Source organism: Schistocerca americana, chromosome 3 (genome assembly GCF_021461395.2).
Source record: "Schistocerca americana isolate TAMUIC-IGC-003095 chromosome 3, iqSchAmer2.1, whole genome shotgun sequence".
Lineage (NCBI taxonomy): Eukaryota > Metazoa > Arthropoda > Insecta > Orthoptera > Acrididae > Schistocerca > Schistocerca americana.
In genome coordinates, this window is record NC_060121.1 from 156,683,872 (window position 1) to 156,705,419 (window position 21,548).

The 21,548-nt window shown below is 42.9% G+C and overlaps 1 protein-coding gene across 2 annotated transcripts in view; it reads left to right on the forward strand.

The window, feature by feature from the left end:
* Positions 1–21,548, forward strand: part of LOC124605630 (lysophosphatidylcholine acyltransferase) — a 691,248-nt gene that overhangs the window by 52,943 nt on the left and 616,757 nt on the right. The window lies entirely within an intron of this gene.

The following is a 21,548-nucleotide window of genomic DNA, read 5'->3' on the forward strand; positions in this document are numbered from 1 at the left end:
AAATGAACTACGAAAAATGCTAGGGGTCCAGTACATAACTTTTAGCTACGGCTGATTCCATGTAGTACGTAAGATAAATTCATAAACAGTGACTAGTTGCTGTTTGTTCATAAATTAAAAAGTATATTGTAGTAAAGCATTTAAATGAGGCATTATGTTTGCGACCTAACTCAAGGGAAGGCATTTTATAACCAAAAGCGATGTATAAACATTCGAACTCCGCGCGTCAGTTTACCACTCTAATGGCCGCCGCCCAGCTATTCAATTTGTCCGCTCTTCACAGTCGACCACTCGTGCGGTTGTGGGGGCCTGGCCGGGGAAGAGAAACGGAAAGCCGGTTCGTGACGTACTAAATATAATTTTACAGAACAGTGGGAAATTTATAATACCGTGAATTGTGTGTGTACCTCTCTCTCTCTCTCTCTCTCTCTCTCTCTCTCGTAAAAACTGTAATGCAGTCCTTTCTCTTTACCCACAACCTCTAAACTCTCAGTGTAATAATTCACTGTCAGATTCACGCCAGTTAAGTAGCGTCGAGTACGTTTCACTTTCGGGACTGTGCAAACGAAATATTTTTCCTTGTGTCCCAGTTAGCAGAACAGCTGATGGCGATCATGGGCCTACTGCCATAAAACATATAAACCAATACGATGTCACAAGTTTGTTTTCGTGGACATCATCCATAAAACCGCCTATTTCTACTCGCTCCCCTGCGTTTGCCTGAAGCGGCGTGGGTGCAAACCCCTCTCCCCGAAGACTATCCCGACCGCCACACTTTCGTGAACCCATAATTATTTGGTGGCACTTGGAGATGAAGTTGTAAGCCTTGAAACTAGTTGTGAAATAAATTAGCAAAATCACTGGCAACTGAGGCGGATTTTTATGCTATAAACATATTCCTCAGTTGCGTATGTTTGTCTGATCAAATATTTTGTGCATAACCCTATAGATCTTGTGTATAGTATCTGTGTGGACTTTTTCTCCCAACGTTCTGCGTATAGATACGCAGAAATAAACAGGCAACTTATTTTGTATTTCATTATTTGCTACGTCTGTAATACTGCACGCTAAATATTTAAATATATTAACTTGGTCTACGATTACCTTTCAATTTTGATATTCACTCGCATGGACCGGTCGGTGTCCTAAAGATGCTAATGATTTTGCCTTCGTACTGGAGATGTCCGTATTGGACTAAATCAAAATATTAGCTTAAAACTGCTGACTGGCCTCTGGAAACGCTCCGCTGAGGCCTGCGTGCTGTGTCGCTAGGGTCTGGGGCGACGTTAATGCCCGTACAATGAGCTCGGTGCAGCCGGCATTGTGAGTGCGTGGAGCGAGCAGCACACAGGGTGTGTCGCTTTGATCAGCCAGGCTCCAGTGTGGCGTACGGACACGAAGTTCCACGCACGGGATACAGGTTTCGGCCTCTGAGACAGCAGTCATCAAAATCTGATGAAGTTGTGCTGAGGTCGAGAATTTTCGCGAACAGTTTGAGAAATGTGTATTCATTTATGTCAATTTATTGCATTATCTACATCTACATTTGTACTCCGCAAGCCACCCAACGGTGTGCGGCTGAGGGCACTTTACGTGCCACTGTCACTACCTCCCTTTTCTGTTCCAGTCGTGTATGGTTCGCGGGAAGAACGACTGCCGGAAAGCCTCCGTGCGCGCTCGAATCTCCCTTATTTTTACATTCGTGATCTCCTCGGGAGATGTACGGGGGTTGTTGACAAAATATCAACATGTCGATATTTTTTCCAAGAAAAATAGGTACCTGTTGGCGACACTCTCCACCGATATATCGTTATCAAAATGGCTATACCGAGTGCCGACATTTTTACTTTATATTATATGTTTTCACAATTTTCGGTAAACATCGGGAAGTTGTTCTCTTGAAACAGCAGTAGAACATGCTTTTACTTTCAATGTGTGAAGGCGTTTACTACGTTGTGAGCTTTCATCGCATCAAATCTTTCTCTTTGACTGTGTGAAACAAGTACAGTGTGTATCAAAACGAATCATCCGATTTGGCACGTCTATATTTCTGAAACTAACAAACATATGAAGTGAATTGTTTTTTGATGAATGGAACACAGTTGTTTTTCGTCCATTTTCATAGGCGTTCAATATGCCCCCCTTGAGATGCACGGCATGCCAATGCGGTACTCAAATTGTTCCCACACTGCAACGTATATGTCTTGAGCTATAGCTTCAACATTTGCTGTTATCTGATGTCTAACTTCATTCACTGTTGTTGGTAACGGGGCACATAGTCTTTTCTAAACTGCCACAAGAATTAATCACATAGTCATGTCATATCCGGTGACCTTGGAGACTAGTAATGTAATGCCGAATCATCCCGCATTTCCAGATGCCAGTATGGCGGTGCCCCATCCTGTTGATAAATGAAGTCGTTCGAGTCAATCACCAATTGTGGGAAAAGAAAGTTCCTAAGCATATCGAGATATGTGCTTCCTGTAACAGTATTCTTAGCAGAGAAAAATGGGCTATAAACCGTTTCCTGTGAAACTGCAGAAAACCCTTTAAATTGTAGTGTCTGTCTCATGTTGTACAACTTCATGTGGTTATTCAGTAGCCCATGTTCTCACGGTTCACCTTTCCATGTAAATGGAATGTCGCCTCGTCACTAAACACTGAGCGTGGAAGAAAACTGTCATTCTCCATCTTGCGAAGAACGAAATTACATAACTCCACACGTTGCTGTTTGTCACCTTTACGAAGAATTTGCAGTAGCTGAATTTTATATGGTTTCATGTGTAAACATCGACGCAACACAAGCCAGACATCAGGGGCATGTTGAGCTGTCGAGCTGCACGGCGAACGGATTTCTGCGTACTGCTTGTGCGGATGCGTTCGACGTCTGTGAGACACTCTGGGACGACCCGGCTATTTGCCTTTATACAAACATGTTTCTCGGAATTGTTTACGTCATGGTCTAATACTCCGTGCTGTCTGAGGCTCCACACCAGATCTAGTACGGAAGTCACGCTGAATAGTTATTACTGACCCGCACTGCGCAGTACGTAGATCACAAAACGCTTTCTGTTGTCCCGACACCATTTTTTCTAGAACTGTAGTGGGCGCACAGTGCTTCTGCGTAGCGGGAATCATGTAAAGCTCGAGAGATTGCTCTTTCCAAGAGTACGTTATTCACGCACATATCTCAAATAACATAATAGTTTTGATTTTTTAAAAATCTGATTATTCTTTTTGATACACCCTGTATATGTGGCACAAAACTAGTCCGATGGCACGAGGGGGTGGCGTTATGAATGAAATATAACAAGAGTCCCGGTGTAAAGAAATAGCGCACTGGTTGCCTTGAAACGATTAACGCAACTAGGATGTTATGCTACACGTCGGCATTCTCCAGAGACAATTGCTGAAGATGATGAACAATGACAAGAATGCTCTTTTCTGTGTGGAGACATATGTGGGGAAATGCTGACGTAATCGGTACACGGTGTAACCGACAGAAACTGCAACGTTTAGCTTCATCACACAATTTTGACACAACAACTAGGTCGCCGGCGCTGGCAGAAAGGAAAAAAAAAAACAGGGAAGTGGACATGAAATGTGCCAGACATATACGACGAATCGAACGAGGGACGCATCACACACGTTTTATTGTGCCACTTACATGTACTTCCTATCGTTAACAAAGTATTTATCGCCAAATGTGAACGTCCATGGTTTTCCTTTCAATTCTTGTTCTAAGGGGATAGCCAGGCTGCTAGCTTTTTGATGTACAGAATATCTAATAATAAGTAACTCAATACTTAAATATTCATCTCTAAAACCGGCAGTATATTTACAATGTTCAGCCGATATTTTTATAGGCAGGTACGTCGACATTTTTCCGTCGATATATAAATACTTTTTCCGACATATCGAGAGCCGATAATGATATTTCTTTAAATATCGCTGTATCGGATTCCCAATATTTTTAAAAATATAAACAGCCCTATTACGTATAGAGGGAGGTTCCATCAGTTCCCTACATTATAAACTGTTGCGATTCGCACTGTCATTACTAAATCGACAATCTCTTGGTGCTTCAGGGTGTGTTCGTGTTCTATAGGCCCATCCCACCTTTCAGTCGAGTTGTGCCATAAATTCCCTTTTTCATCAGTTCTATTCAGTACCTATTCACTGATTACCTTATCCACCAATTTGATCTAAAACATTCTTCTGTACTACCACACTTCGAAAGCCATTATCTTCCTGTCTGGATGTTTACCTTTCGCATTTCATTTTTTTGCAATGCTACACTAACGAACTACAGAAAAAAACTTTCTAACACTTAAATTTGTGCTTTTCAGAAAATGTTGTTTTTCATACAGCCAGCCTCATTTTGTATCCCTTCGGCTTCGGCCATTGCCAGTTATTTTTCTGCCCGAATAACAATACCCCCCCCCCCTTTCAACGTATCAGTTACTTGTCTAGTCCCCTCAGTAACGTCTGATTTAATCCAAATGCTTTCCATTATTCTTGATTCTTTTTCGTTGATGTTCATCTTCTAAACTCCTTTCATGGTACTATCCATCTCGTCCAATAGTTCTTCAAAGTCCCTTTGCATTTCCTACAGAATGTCATCGGCAAACATCATAGTTTTTAACTTCTCATAGACGGGATTCACGGTCATGTAAAATTCTTTGAAGGATATCATGTTCGCTGTTGACTGTTGGAATTGTTTCACACAATTCCAATTTCGGCCTTTGGGCTATATTCAAGTGACACCGCAAAAGTTAAAAGAATAAAAAATTGAAACACAGTGTGTAAACAGAACTGCATATATGTGTCTTGTAGACAAGACTGTAGTATATTACAAAAATGGTGAAAATAATTCAGTACTTAGATTTTGCTTTAGCCCATATCAGACTCCGAAGTTCTCCGCCGTATGTATGTCACAGAAAAAAAGCCTTATCACAATGGAAATAGAATAACATCAAACGAGTGCGTAGGTCTGTACATAGTGAAATCTACCTACAGTTGTTATCGTTAGAATGTACAATCTCTGATATGTGCACAGAGTGTCAGACTTCGGAGGATATTTTCGCGTCAACGGCCTTAGTTCCAGGTAAACAGTGTGCTAGAACATTGACCTCTGTAGGTTTTATGTGAAGGATGTTAATATTGGTAACTGTGCACGTAATTTATGTTCTTGTGTCCTGCCTAGTCGTCAAACATGTGGTGTCTAGGAAACCTGCTTTCTCGGATCGCTAAACAATAATTCAAGCAAATCGTATTAATGAGTTTTATTACGATATGAACAATGACAGAACATGGACAATAACTCAGAAGTGTCGCAAGCAAGGGACGACATGCAAATAAGAAATCTCTTCGGTATGTTCAGTTCCTAATACAAGTAATGAGCCTTGTTGATTCTATTCAGGTGGCTAGTCTTGAAGCTTCTCTTCGACTGGGCCGCGGTGCTTACGTCCTCTTTGCATAGAGGCCGCTGCTGTAGCGTTGTCATCCTGAAGAGGGGTCGGTGAGTGTGAAATTGGCTGACGTCTTCACAGCCGTCTCTGCTCTCTCCATCGTTCCCGACTGGCGTGCCGGCGCTTATCTTTACTCCGTAACTTAACAAAATTTCAGAGTGTACAGAGACTCGTCCTGGTTTGATGTTACTCTTTATTCGGTATAAAGGCTTGTTTTTGACGTTGACGTGTACATGTCGAAATATTTTAGTCTGACATGAGCTGAAGCAAAAATATAAGTGATGTGTTATTTTCACCATTTTCGTAATGTACGACTGTCTACAGGACATGCTTGTGCAGTTCTGTAAACACACGCTGTGCTTCCTTTTTGTATTCTTTTAGCTTTTGCAGTACCTCTTGAAAATGGCCCAAAAGCTGAAATTGTAATTGTGTAATGGATAATTTCTACAATCAACGGCAAAAATGCTCTCCTTAAAAAAAATGTACACTACTGGCCATTAAAATTGCTACACCACAAAGATAACGTGCTACAGACGCGAAATTTAGCCGACAGGAAGAAGAGGCTGTGATACGCAAATGATTAGCTTTTGAGAGCATTCACGCAAGGTTGGCGCCGGTGGCGACACCTACAACGTGCTGACATGAGGAAAGTTCCCAACCTATTTCTCATACACAAACAGCAGCTGACAGGCGTTGCCTGCTGAAACGTTGTTGTGATGCCTCGTGTAAGGAGGAGAAATGCGTACCATCAAGTATCCGACTTTGATAAAGGTCGGATTGTAGCCTATTGCGATTGCGGTTTATCGTATCGCGAAATTGCTGCTCGCGTTGGTCGAGATCCAATGGCTGTTAGCAGAATGTGGAATCGGTGGGTTCAGGAGGGTAATGCGGAACGCCGTGCTGGATCCCAACGGCGACGTACCACTAGCAGTCGAGATGACAGACATCTTATCCGCATGGTTGTAGCGGATCGTGCAGCCACGTCTCTATCCCTGAGTCAACAGATGGGGACGTTTGCAAGAGAACCACCATCTGCACGAACAGTTTGGGGATGTATGCAGCAACATGGACTCTCAGCTCGGAGACCATGGCTGCGGTTACCCTTGACGCTGCATCACAGACAGGAACGCCTGCGATGGTGTACTCAACGACGAACCTGGGTGCACGAATGACAAAACGTCATTTTTTGGGATGAATTCAGATTCAGTTTACAGCATCATGATGGTCGCATCCGTGTTTGGCGACATCGCGGTGAACGCACATTGGAAGCGTGTATTTGTCATCGCCATACTGGCCTATCACCCGGCGTGATGGTATGACGTGCTATTGGTTACACGTCTCGGTCACGTCTTGTCCGCACTGACGGCACTTTGAACAGTGGACGTTACATTTCAGATGTGTTACGACCCGTGGCTCTACCCTACATTTCAGCTGGATAATGCACGACCGCAAGTTGCAGGTCCTGTATGGGCCTTTCTGAATACAGAAAATGTTCGACTGCTGCCCTGGCCAGCACATTCTCCAGATCTCTCACCAACTGAAAACGTCTGGTCAATGGTGGCCGAGCAACTTGCTCGTCACAATACGCCAGTCACTACTCTTGATGAACTGTGGTATCGTGTTGAAGCTGCATGGGGAGCTGTACCTGTACACGCCATAAAAGGTCTGTTTGACTCTGTGCCCAGGCGTATCAAGGCCGTTTACGACCAGAGGTGGTTGTTCTGGGTACTGATTTCTCAGGATCTATGCACCCAAATTGCGTGAAAATGTAATCACGTTCTAGTATAATATATTTGTCCAATGAATACCCGGTTATCTTCTAGTATTTATTCTAGTATAATATATTTGTCCAATGAATACCCGTTTATCGTCTGCATTTCTTCTTGGTGTAGCAATTTTAATGGCCAGTAGTGCAGTTCTTCTCTCTGGAGTAATTCCATCTCCAAATTTTTCCTTGGTTTCCTTTACTTATTCTGAGTGTACAGATTGAATAACGTTTGGGATAGTCTCACCCCCCTTCCCAACTAGTGCTTACCTTTCATGTCCTTCGACACTACAGTGCTCATATCTTTTAAAATGTTGCGTGTAACAAAGATTGTCCGACTCTAAAGCGTGTTTGCGCTTTCCTGCTGTGTGATGCATTTCCGCACGACGACGATGTGCTTCATTCTGCGGCACGCAAATGTTTCCGCAGGCACTGGCCCCGCAGAGCCGCTAAACGTCCTGCCTCCAGCTAGGCTATGGGCGCGTGGACAGGCTGTTAGCAGAGCCAAGCCAATAGCGGCGGCAAAGGCTGAGCAGCTAATGCCCGCCGTTTCGCAGGTTTACAGCGCCGGCGTATTCCCCATCAGCCGGCCCCCGTACTGGCACACACGTTAACATTATCCGCCGCCATTACCTCGCAGCACCTGCATAGTCTGTTTACATAGAGAGAATGTATAGGGAGAGAGTGGCCAACCGGACTATACGGCGGCCATTTTTCTGCCAAACTGCGGGCGGGACTTTTGAATGGCCAGTAGTGGAGTACACGCTAACCGAATCAAAAGCACAAGACAATATGGCGAAATCATTCGTTAAATGTCCGCGGCTCGTTCTCGCTTCCCGCGCACGGGGTCCTGGGTCCGATTCCAGGCGGGGTCAGGGGTTTTCTCTGCCTCGAGATGACTACAATCCCATTTTAATTCTACGTTTATAAGAATGTTATAATAATTTCCACACAGCCAATTTACAAGTCTGTTTTCAAATTTAACTATGTATATTGCAAGTTGTTTTATATGTAGTAGAAAGCAAAAACGTCTTACTTTGCATAGATAAGAGTACTTGGTTGGTTTCCACAAGGCTCCTGTTTGATTTATGTCAGTCCTATTGACTGCGACTGCCCACTGCTTTCGTCTTTCTTCATTGCGTGGAAATGCTAACATGCGAAATCCATCTTCGCCTCTATTGGAACAAGCAAATGCAGCACAACCTGGCATCGTTTACGAACGTCTGCAGAGCGAATTACAGGTATCAAAAACAATACTGTACAGTTACTAACGTGTTTACTTCAAACATGTAGGCCTACCGACTTCATCACAAAACGCTTCATTATTTCAACCCGTATTTAAGATCGCAAACGCTAATTACGTACTAAAAACGATATACAACTAAATTGAACATGCATGCACAACGCATAACAAGTCTCTCAATAGTTCAAATACCTTTTAATCGTTTCTAAAAGTCCTCTGAAGTTCAATTCAAGTCAAAAGCACGGCGAACATAGGAAGCGCGAGAGACGTTTGGCAGAAAAATGGCGCCAAAGCTAATCAACCAATCACGGGCAACTTCACCTATGGCGACTCTATCTGTATACAGGCTCTCTAGTATTACACAGACCCTCGCGCTACCTGGCTTTCATTTTCTGGACGACGTCGCAGACTAGGGCAGCCTATGCACCATAATATGCGAATAAAACGGAAGCTGGGACTAATAACTCTGTAGCGATGTGTATACTGTTACGAAATTTTCTGGCAAATGAGTGCCATACCGGGACTCGAACCCGGACTCTTGGAATCACCTACTGGAAAGTAGGTGAGTGCATTTCCCACAAAACGAAAGTGCCCGGGTTCAATTATACGGTCCGACGCACCATTATAGTATCTCCGGCAGGCTCAAAACAAGCTACTGAGTGGGATACTGGCGCACGCAGCAAATTGAGTGATATCGGTATTTTTGACTGGAGATCCCCCGAGGGCCTGTTCGGTCGTCTAAATGGAAACGCTTGCTCTCCGTCCTCGGCGCAGTGGTGCTATTCCTTTGCAAAGTGATACTATACATCTGCCTGTACATCTATACTCTGTGTAGCACTGTGAATCGCATAGTAAATGGTACATCCCATTGTAGCAGTTACTAAGACTTTTCCCGTTCCACTCACGTATAGAGCGCCGGAAGCATGATTGTTTAAATGTCTCTGTGCTTGCTGTAATTAATCTAATCTTGATCTCGCTATCCCTAAGGGAGCAATATGTACGGCTTTGTAGTACATGGGCGTATCAAAAAGAATCATCCGATTAAAAAAAAAAAAAAAACATACCTGTTATGTTATTTGAGATATGTGAGTGAACAATGTACTGTTCGAAAGAGCAAACTCCAGAGTATTACATTGTTCCCTGCAGTTCAACTAAAAATGGTGTCGTGACAACAGAAAGCGTTAGATGTTTCACGTTTTGCGCAGTGCTGGTCAGTAATAACTTTTCAGCGTAACATTCGTACGAGGTATGGTGTGGATCCCCCTGCTGCGCAGTTTTACACGATGGCATTAGTTCCGAGAAATGGGTTGTCTGTGTAAAGGAAAAACGCCGGGCCGCCCCCACACAGATGTCGAACGCATCTGCCATAAGGAGTCCGCAGAGATCCGTTCGCTGTGCAGCTCGACAGCTCAACATGCCCCCAATGGTCGTCTGGCGTCGACGTTTACACCTGAAATCATACAAAATGCAGCTACTGCAAGCTTTTCGTGAAGGTGACAAGCAACGCGTGGACTGCTGTAATTTCGTTCTTGGCAGCATGGAGGATGACAGTTGTCTTCCACGCTTAGTGTATAGTGACGAGGCAACATTCCATTTACATGGAAAGTTGAACCGTCATTACGTGAGTATATGCGCTACGGAACAACCACTTGAAGTTGTACAACATGAGGGGGGGGGGGACTCTCCAAAATTTCAAAATTTAAAGGGTTTTGTGCAGTTTCACGGGAAAAGGTGTCGTCCATTTTTCTTTGCCAAGTACACTGTTACAGAAAGCTCATATCTCGACAGGCTTGAGAACTTTCTTTTCCCACCGTTGGAAACTGATTCTAACTTCATTTACCAGCGGGCTATGGGGGCACGGACATACTGGCATCTGTAAGTTCTTGAATTTTTAAATCGAGGATTACTGAACAGTACATCCGTCGCACTGCACCAAATGATTCAGCCTTACGTTACTGGCCTCCAAGGTCACCGGACCTGACTGTATGTGATTACTGTATTTCTTGCGGGGGAGGGGGAGGGGTTATAAAAGACTCCGTTTATTTGCTTCTGTCACCAACAACAATGAATTAACTGACACATCGCATAACAGCAGCTGTGGAAGCTGTGGAAGCTGTGGGTAAAGACATGCTCGCTGCAGTGTGGGAACAATTTGAATACTACATTGACATACGCCGTGCATCTCAAGGAGGGCGTATTGAACACCTATGAAAAGGTATGAAAAAAAAACTTTTGATTTTCCCGTTCATCAAAATACAAAATTAATTGTATACGTTTATTACGAGGCGTGTTTTTTAAGTAAGTACCGTTTTGAAATTAAAAAAGACGTGCTAAGATATCTCAATTCTATTTTTGCTTGAATACTTGTACCTTAATCTGCGTACTGACGCCATTACAGTGTGATTTTTCCTTGTTTACGTTGTGTACTGAGTGTTTAAGATGTCTCCGATAATCGTGAGTACCGCCGACTGTGAAGTACGGGCTGTTATAAGATTTCTTCGTTCTAAAGGCCTAAAAGCGATCGATATTCATCGTGAGATCTGTGCAGTTTACGGAGAAAACATTATGGGTGATGGAATGTTAAGAAAGTGGGTGACAGCATTTAAAAATGGTCGCACAAATGTGCACGATGAACAACGGAGTGGGCGTCCTTCGGTCGTTAATGAAAGTTTGGTGCAGGAACTGGACAATAAGGTGAGAGAAAACAGACGCTTTAAGATTTCCTCCTTGCGGGTTGACTATCCTAATGTTTCTCGTAGTGTTCTGTATGGCATTGTAACCGAGTACTTGAATTACCGAAAATTGTGCGCACGTTGGGTACCGAAAATGTTGACGGATGTGCACACAGCGCATTGACTTTCCTTGAGCGGTACCACAACGACGGTGATGATTTCCTAAGCCAAATTGTTACGGGCGATGAAACATGTGTGGCCTACGTCACACCAGAATCAAAGCAACAGTCAATGGAAGTTGAGCAAGGGCATCGTTTTGCTGCAAGACAATGCCCGTCCGCATGTGGCGAATCAGACCAAAGACCTCATCACATCCTTTCGATGGGAAACTCTAGATCATCCTCCGTACAATCCCGATCTTACGCCCAGCGACTACCATCTGTTCCTGCACTTGAAGAAACATCTGGGCGGTCAGCATCTTCAAGACGATGACGAAGTGAAAACAAGTGGTGTGCAGTGGTTAACAAGTCAGGCGGCAGACTTCTATGAGGAGGGTATTCAAAAACTGGTACAACGCTATGACAAGTGCCTCAATATTGACGCAAATTATGTAGACAAGTAGATTAAAGTACAGGCTTTCATGTAAAAATAAAATTATTGAGATATCTTAGCACGTCTTTTTTTTATTACAAAACGGTACTTACTTAAAAAGCACGCCTCGTATTTTTAGAATTATAGACGTGCGAAATCAGATGATTCATTTTTATACCCCCTGTATTTTCCTATTTGTATTTTTAAATTTATTCGGGCTTTTAAAATTACTCTTAATATAGGTGCAATTTTACTCAGTGGTTTTGATTTCAGCTGTCATTTCCTATGGTAACAATGTTTGTGAATTTAAATCACGTACTCGTTTGTACGTTACCAACAGAAAGAACAACCAACGAAGCAAATATAAGAATTATCGCCAGTCAAGTGTCCAATTTTCGTTCCAACCCCCCACCCCCACCCCTCGCCCCCAGTTGAGAACAACTGACTTGACAGCCACAAAATATATCGACACGCCATACACAGCACGCCAAACTAGTCCATTCTCCGTACAAACGGGAGAGCGCTGTCAACATGGCAGCTATCACTAATTGCCTCTGTCACGACAACGACCAATTATATCGCAACACCAGTGCGAAGCTCACGAGAACGTGGTATGTAAGTTTCACTTTGCTTTCTTTTGAACTAAGAATGCAGTAGATATCAGCCCTGTGCCCGAACCTCGTAGTTGTTCCCCTTGTTTTGAAAACTAATTGTCCGCGCGAAACGAATTCGTGGCTCTGTGGAGATCACCGCGCAGACACGTTCTCCGGGGTTTAACTGTAAGCTCTGTGCATTTGCGCATTTTGGGCGCGGCACCGTAACAACTGTACTGCGGTACGTGACTCTACCCAGACGGCACTATCTCGACATGCAACGGCTGTGGCCTGTCCAGGCGGTACCCAAGTCTGGCGCTGGCCGCACTAGACTTGTTATCCTAAGCAGCACAACAGGCCTCGTAAAACAAGCAGCTTATTCGGCTGCGCCACGTGTGAACTTTTGCTACTTCATTCAACTCTGGCTTTTCCGATGCTGCATTCGAATAGCGGTGATTTAGTGCGATCACTTAGTTGTGGCATCGTTCCCAGATGACTGAATCTCGATTATCACAGTAAATAGATGACAGAGACGGGGACAACTTGACCCTAGGTAGAATAGCTTCCGCTGTCCACTCTCTAGTACCCATTTTTTCTAAAAACTGCCACTAAATGAAGTGTTTGGACGGAGGCTGGATGATCAGCGAATGAAGCCAGTCTAATGAAAATCGATAGCTATCATTTATGCAACAGCTATCGTTGAAAACCATTTATTACCTTACGCTAGGTCTCAACGTACCAGGTCTCAAACAAACGGCACATATGAGGGTTGCCCAGAAAGTAAGGCACCGCAATTTTTTTCTCAGCCGAAAACAATGCTACGAATGCGAAACGTTACGTATGTAGTATTTGAAGTCAGCTGAGTGAGCGCGCCAAGTTTGTCACTTCCGACAGATAGCGTAGCTGCAGGGCAGTTTCAAAATGGCGTCTGTAGGTGATGTTCGTTATAAGCAACATGCCGTCGTTGAATTTCTGACTGCAGAGAAAGAAACTGTGGGGGATATTCACAAATGCTTGTGCAAAGTCTATGGAGCATCTGCTCTCGACAGAAGTATAGTTAGTCGGTCGGCACGGAGGGAGAGGTCATCAGAAGGCGGTTCGGCGGAACTCGACGATTTGCTGCAGTAGGGGAGACCATCCACGGCTGTCACACCAGACATGTTGCAGCGAGCTGATGTTGCAGCGAGCTGATGTTGACACTGCATCTGTCAATCAGCAAAGCAAGCGTGGATGCCATTACCCGCACTCTTGAATATACGAAAGTGTGTGCAAGATGGGTCCCGCATTCTCTAACAGTGGGTCACGAATCGCACTGACAAAACATTTGTTGCAACGTTTTGAAGCTGAAGGGGAGGCCTTCTTGTCCCGGATTGCGACAGGTGATGAAACCTGGGTTCACAATTTTGAGCCCGTAACACAACTATAGTCGATGGAATGGCACCATTACCTTTCCCCACAGAAGAAAAAATTCAAAGCATCTGCTTCCGTCAGTAAGGTCATGAACTCATGATCACCGTGTTCTGAGACTGAGGTGTAATTCTCATTGATGTGATACCAAGAGGCGGTATCATTAATACGTCAACACATTAACAAAACTCAAGCGCGCTTCCGGCGACTTCGGCGCCGCAACAACCCAGGAGATGTTTTGCTCAACACGATAACGCTCGGCCCCAAACAAGTGCTGAACACATCGCGCAACAGGTTTGGACAACGTTACCCCATCCACCCTACAGCCCTGGCCTAACCCTCTCCGACTTCCACTCCTTTGTGCCATTTAAAGGATGTCATTCGTGGAAGACATTTTGAGGAAGATTAGGTGGTGATTCACACAGTGAAGCACTGGTTCAGACATCAGGGCAAGGATTGGTACCGACAGGGCATACACGCCCTTGTTTCGCGCTGGAGGAAGACCATAGAACGGGATGGAGATTAGATGGAAGAATAGGGTGTATAGACAAAACACCTTTCTTTCGTGTATGTAATTCTCATTACGTTCTATAAAGAATTGTTGGAAAAAAATGCAGTGCATTACTTTCTGGGTAACCTTCGTGGGTCACTTACTGCGAAACTGTATTTCGTGTTAGCTTGAGACGTTATAAGTACATTATTTTTTCATCAGTCTTCTGACTTACTTGATGCGGTCGTCACAGCCTCCTCTCCTGTGTCAACCTCTTAACTTTAGAGTAACACATTTGTATCACCAAGTCCAAGATTATTTGCTGAATATGTTCCAGTCTGTGTGTGCCCTCTACAGCTCTCTCACTTTCCGTGAAACTCGCTCTCCGTTGTCTAAACACGCGGTGTCCCTTATTCTAGTCACTGTTTTCCGCGTATTCCTTTTCTCGCAGACTCTGAGGAGACCTCATCCTCATTTACCTCATCCATCCTTTTCAGCATCTTTCTGTAAGTCTAGATCACAAACGTTTAGTTTCCCTTTTTTTCCTGTTTTCGCAGTCTACGATTCATTTCTACACAATGCTGATTCCATAAGCGCATTCTCTGCTTCCTATATCTTTCTTGCTTCGTCCGTCACGCGTATATTTGCTTCCAAAGTATCACAATTCCTTAGTTACTTCTCATACCTGTTCTCCAATTCTGATAGGTTTATCGCTTATCACATTTCTGCTACAATAGACGCAGTACTCCTTCACTTTCACTGAGGATAGCAGTGTCTTCAGCGACTCTTATTCATATTCTTTCACCCTGAATTTTAATTTCACTCCTGAACCTTTATTTCTGTCATTGCTCCTTCCACGTGGAGGTTGAATAGTAGGGGAGGGCCATTAAAAGTCATATATGCTTATTATTTACTTATTTTTATTGCCGCTTATGTAAAGATTACAATTATGTAGAGATTGCTTAAGCAATTTCAAGATATGAATACAAACAAAAATAGGCAGTTTAAACTGTAATAAAATTATAAATACGTACATTTAGAATTTGTGGTCATAAATTCCTCAAGAACATAAAAACAATTCTGAATTAACAAATTCTTGGCAGTGTCCTTAAATTTTTTTTAGCTCCAGTACCTTACTTGAGTGTGGTAGTTTGTTGAACAGCTGCGATGATATCTTAAAACTGTTTTGAGTTTCACAATGAAAACTGTATTTTGTTTTTATATCATTGAATTGCATTGTTATAGCCATGTACATCGGAAAATGCAGTAAATTTCGATAACTTTTTCTTGGCACATAAGACGCTGATAAATATACGTACATGGTAACATCGTAAGACTAAGCCTGATGAATAAACTTATAAAATGCCTTTTAGGTGAGATTTTGCAGATTTGTTTGACTCCTTTTTTTGCGCTCTAAAGAGGCATTTGTAGTAACGGTTCTTACCCTACAAGCTAGTCCCATAGGTCAGATAGGAATGAATATAGGCATAAAATACAGAAAGCAGGGTTTTCTCGTCTACTGTCTTCATCAACCTTTTAATCATAAAAAGACCCTTAGAAATTCTGGTTATGAAATAGTTAATATGTGCCTGCCAGCTGAGGTTATTCTGTAACACAATGTTAAGGAACTCTGCATTACCTAAGGTTCTATTTTTGTGGGAAATATTTAATTCTTGCGTTCTTTCTGTATTGACAGACAATTTATTGTCATTGCGCCACTCAGACAGTATATCTGTTTTGAGTAAGGCAGTGTCGTCAGTGTTGTTGTTGAGAGAACTGGATGTCATACTTTAACAGACATCATCTGCATATAAATAGTATTTTGAAAAATGATCTGTTATAATGCGTGATAGGTCATTCTTGTACGGGGTCACTCCAAAAGAAATGCACACTATTTTTTTAAATCCATCTTTTATTCTACATATTTGAAAGTTTTACAGTGTGTAGATACATCCTTTAGGAACAATATTTTCATCTTTCCACATAATTTCCATCCCTCTCAACTGCCTTACGCCATCTTAGAACCAGCGCCTGTATACACGCACGGTAAAATTCTGGACCAACCTGTTGGAGCCACTGTCTGGCAGCGTTCACAAGGAGTCATCATCTTCAAACCTTGTTTCACGAAGAGACTCGTTCAGTTTCCCAAAGAGAAGATAATCACATGGAGCCAGGTCAGGACTGTAAGGCGGGTAATCACATGGAGCCAGGTCAGGACTGTAAGGCGGGTGTTTCAGTGTTGTCCATCCGAGTTTTGTGATCGCTTCCCTGGTTTTTTGACTGACATGTGGCCGTGCATTGTCGTGCAACAGCAAAGCATCCTGCTTTTGCCGATGTCGTTGAACACGACTCAGTCGAGCTTGAAGTTTCTTCAGTGTCGTTAAGTCTCTGCACATTGTCTGGAGTGTGTGCAGCACGAGGCCTGCCGCTGCGAGGACAATCCTCAATATTGCCGTGCCCGCTTTCATCACGTAACCTGCTTGCCCACCGCCTAACTGTGCTGCGATCGACAGCAGCATCTCCATACACCTTTTTCAACCTCTTGTGGATGTTTCCCACTGTCTCGTTTTCACAGCACAGGGATTCTATGACAGCACGTTGCTTCTGACGAACGTCAAGTGTAGCAGCCATCTTGAAGACATGCTGTGACGGCGCCACTCACGGGAATAGATTGAACTAACAAGGGGAGGCCGCCAATTGTGAAATTCAGATTCGATTCATACTGCGCATAATAAAAGCTCATGGCCAGAGGTGTAATGTGGCAAAGCACCAAGATGCACTTCTCAGCCGTTGTCGAGAAAATCGACAGTTAAAAGAAACCGTTGCGCTGAAATACTCTTTACGATTAATAGTTTTCTACAGCATCGTGGCGCAGCGGTAAGCGCTCGGGTTCGTAATCCGAAGGTCGCCGGATCGAATTTCGCGCCATGCAATTTTTTTATTGTTAGTTTTTTGTAATTCAAATTATATATATATATATATATATATATATATATATATATATATATATATATATATATATATATATATATATATATAAGTATTAATGAATTGTTTATGCATGTTGGTGAAGGCGGATCGTTCTCCAATTGTACCGCCTCCATTTTTCCGTTTTTTTTTTTTTGTTTTTTTTTAACAGGTTGTACCAAAGCTCTCCCGTCCGCACTGATTTTCGACAATGTTATAAGTTGCGCTAGGGACCGCATCTACCTTCTTTCGAAGTTAGCAGGCAACTACGCTGTTATGCGGCGGCTCGTTTCGGCCCATTCAACATCTGTCCTTAAAGTGTAACGAGCGAGTAACGGAGTTTATATTTCATACCTGCCACAGCGAATTTGTGTTCGTGGGGTCTCATTTCTAATTCGAACGTTTGACTTACGTTATACGTATTCGTTTCGGAATATCGTTTCTACGTCTTCCGTTAACTATACGTGGTTAACATTATGAAGACAATTAATAACATTTGTGAAATAAAACTTTGTTTGCGGAAAACATAATGATGTTCGAAGTCGCCAGTTTTTCCACGACAAACGACTTTAAACAACTTCTTATATGCATAATTGTTGCAACTGATTGCCAGGAATATATATAAATAAATAAATAAATAAATAAATATATATATATATACACCTGAATTACAAAAACCAAATACTAAAAAAAAAAAACTGCATGGTGCGAGATTCGATCCGGCGACCTTCGGATGACGAACCCGAGCGCTTACCGCTGCGCCACGACACTGTGGAAAATTATTATTAATCGTTGAGAGTGTTTCACCGCAACGGTTTATTTTAACTGTCGATTTTCTCGACAACGGCTGAGAAGTGCATCTTGGTGCTTTGCCGCATTACACATCTGGCCATGAACTTTTATTATGCGCAGTATGAATCGAATCTGAATTTCACAATTGGCGGCCTCCCCTTGTAAGTAAGAAAACAAGCAGGAAGGATGTATCTACACACTGTAAAACTTTCACACATGCAGAATGAAAACTGTATTTTTACAAAAATAGTGTGCATTTCTTTTGGAGTGACCCTCGTACAATATGAAGAGGATGGGACACAAGACTGACCTTGGGGAACGTCATGATTGGCAGATGAAAATGGGAATAAGTATGGCATTAGATAATGGGACCTGATGCTTCAAAAGTGGCAGTGTTTTAATAGTTATTAAGAACTTCATTGACATGGAAGGTTGGTATCATTTTGAAAAATAGATAATCCGCGAGACCCACTATATTTACACGTAACGAAGATACGTACAGTTGCGAAAGGTTCAGCATTCCCGGGGCTCCTGTTCACTTCGCGATGCCACGCTTTTGCACTGTGTCTGTTCTGGCTGATGCCAGTTCCCGCGGAGATTTAGTGTTTTTGTAACGTATTCTTACCAATATTCATTCAGCATTTTTCAGTACTGTATGAAGCCTGCGTTCAAAGGAGCACGGCGAAGTGATGTGTGGCCTATAGTATAAACTGGAGTCCGCCGCCAGTTCCTTTCAGTTGCCCGATTTGTTTTTAGCGTAACAGTTGTGCGAGTTCCCTCTCTCTACTGAAGGAGATGTCCCTCCTCCAACATCAGAATTCCCAATCGATATCGCGGCTCGCGTTCTCTCGTGGATTGAGGGGGAGTTCCACCGGCAGGTAATTGGTCGGACGGTCGCTCCTCAGACTTCCTGCGTAGAGGGTCGCTTGTTAGGGCTGTCTCCCAGTCAAGAAGCGTAATTTGCTTGTCAGTATGTCGGACAGGCTCCATAGGCGTGCACAACCACGATCTCCTCTGTCAAACTACACTGCGAAAGTTGGACAGGTCACAGAGTTTGCTCTATTCCATCACATAAACGTACTAGATGCCCATATTTTTACGTGGGATATACTCTTCCAAAAATAAACTCCAATTCCAGTTCTGACCAAGTATTTCGGGATATTTTCCTTTGGAAACAGGTTTCCGAAATCTGGCCCACTCTTCACAAACAATCCCAATTGGCTGCGCTCTGCCTCGCCCCCTCCCTCCTCCATCTGACCACCTTCCTTGACACTCCATCCGACACTCACTCCCCTCCCCCCCTACCCCGGAAAGGAGGTGCTCCCTTCAGTGGATTGGATCTCAGACGTCCGTCTTTACCTTTTGCGTCCCCTGAGCACCTGCTCGAACAAACATTTCTCACTAGCGCGAGTAGGGATGATGAGATGAATTTCTTCACTAGCGAACACGGTGGTAACATTGTCGACGATTATTTCCACAGTTATTCGTATGCCAGTAAATCCTACAATATTTAAAGAGTCGACCTCCCATGTAGGAAACAGCTGCAGACTTCTGATTGCTTTACAAAACTTTGATCACGTAAGCGACAAAAAATTAAACGTTTGAAATTCCGTCTAAAGTTTGTTTTTAACATAAGATTATACCTCTCAATTTTAAATTTTTAAATTCACGATACTGCGTGAAGAGTTTGACAGAGCACTGAAAGACCTGAGTCGAAACAAGGCCCCGGGAGTAGAAAACATTCCATTAGACCTACTGACAGCCTTGGGAGAGCCAGTCCTGACAAAACTCTACCATCTGGTGAGCAAGATATATGAGACAGGCGAAATACCCCAGACTTCAAGAATAATATAATAATTCCAATCCCAAAGAAAGTAGGTGTTGACAGATGTGAAAATTACCGAACTATCAGTTTAATAAGTCACGGATGCAAAATACTAACGCGAATTCTTTACAGACGAATGGAAAAACTAGTACAAGCCGACCTCGGGGAAGATCAGTTTGGATTCCGTAGAAATATTGGAACACGTGAGGCAATACTGACCCTACGACTTATCTTAGAAGCTAGATCAAGGAAAGGCAAACCAACGTTTCTAGCATTTGTAGACTTAGAGAAAGCTTTTGACAATGTTGACTGGAATACTCTTTCAAATTCTGAAGGTGGCAGGGGTAAAATACAGGGAGCGAAAGACTATTTACAATTTGTACAGAAACCAGATGGCAGTTATAAGAGTGGAGGGGCATGAAAGGGAAGCAGTGGTTGGGAAGGGAGTGAGACAGGGTTGTAGCCTCTCCCCGATGTTACTCAATCTGTATATTGAGCAAGCAGTGAAGGAAACAAAAGAAAAATTCGGAGTAAGTATTAAAATCCATGGAGAAGAAATAAAAACTTTGAGGTTCGCCGATGACATTGTAATTGTGTCAGAGACAGCAAAGGACTTGGAAGAGCAGTTGAGCGGAATGGATAGTGTCTTGAAAGGAGGATATAAGATGAACATCAACAAAAGCAAAACGAGGATAATGGAATGTAGTCGAATTAAGTCGGGTGATGCTGAGGGAATTAGATTAGGAAATGAGACACTTAAAGTAGTAAAGGAGTTTTGCTATTTGGGGAGCAAAATAACTGATGATGGTCGGAGTAGAGAGGATATAAAATGTAGACTGGCAATGGCAAGGAAAGCATTTCTGAAGAAGAGAAATTTGTTAACATCGCGTATAGATTTAAGTGTCAGGAAGTCATTTCTGAAAGTATTTGTATGGAGTGTAGCCATGTATGGAAGTGAAACATGGACGATAAATAGTTTAGACAAGAAGAGAATAGAAGCTTTCGAAATGTGGTGCTACAGAAGAATGCTGAAGATTAGATGGGTAGATCACATAACTAATGAGGTAGTACTGAATAGGATTGGGGAGAAGAGGAGTTTGTGGCACAACTTGACTAGAAGAAGGGATCGGTTGGTAGGACATGTTCTGAGGCATCAAGGGATCACCAATTTAGTATTGGAGGGCAGCGTGGAGGGTAAAAATCGTAGAGGGAGACCAAGAGAGGAATGCGCTAAGCAGATTCAGAAGGATGTAGGTTGCAATAGTTACTGGGAGATGAAGAAGCTTGCACAGGATGAAGTAGCATGGAGAGCTGCATCAAACCAGTCTCAGGACTGAAGACCACAACAAATTCACGATCAGTAATTCTGTGAAATACTGAGGAATATCTTTTTTTTAAATACTGGAAGCGTTAAATAAGCACCTTGCAACTGGGATCATGTGTTAACTGTATAGTAAAACAATTAGTAAACCGAGTGAAGAAACTGTCAGCGACGAAAATAGAGACCCGTAATTTTTAATCACTGGGCGGAAATAAGTTAGATCTAAAGTAAACGAATAGACAACAGACCTGACGTCTTCGACGTTCGGAATATTAAGATTGGTGTCAGTGACTTTGAGGTACCTGGAGCATCTAAAACACAAATGGCAACTGAAATTAGTTGTAATCTTTCGATGTTTATTAAACTTATTAAAATGACCACCGTCTGAACGAGGAAGTCTGCCTCTGGGCA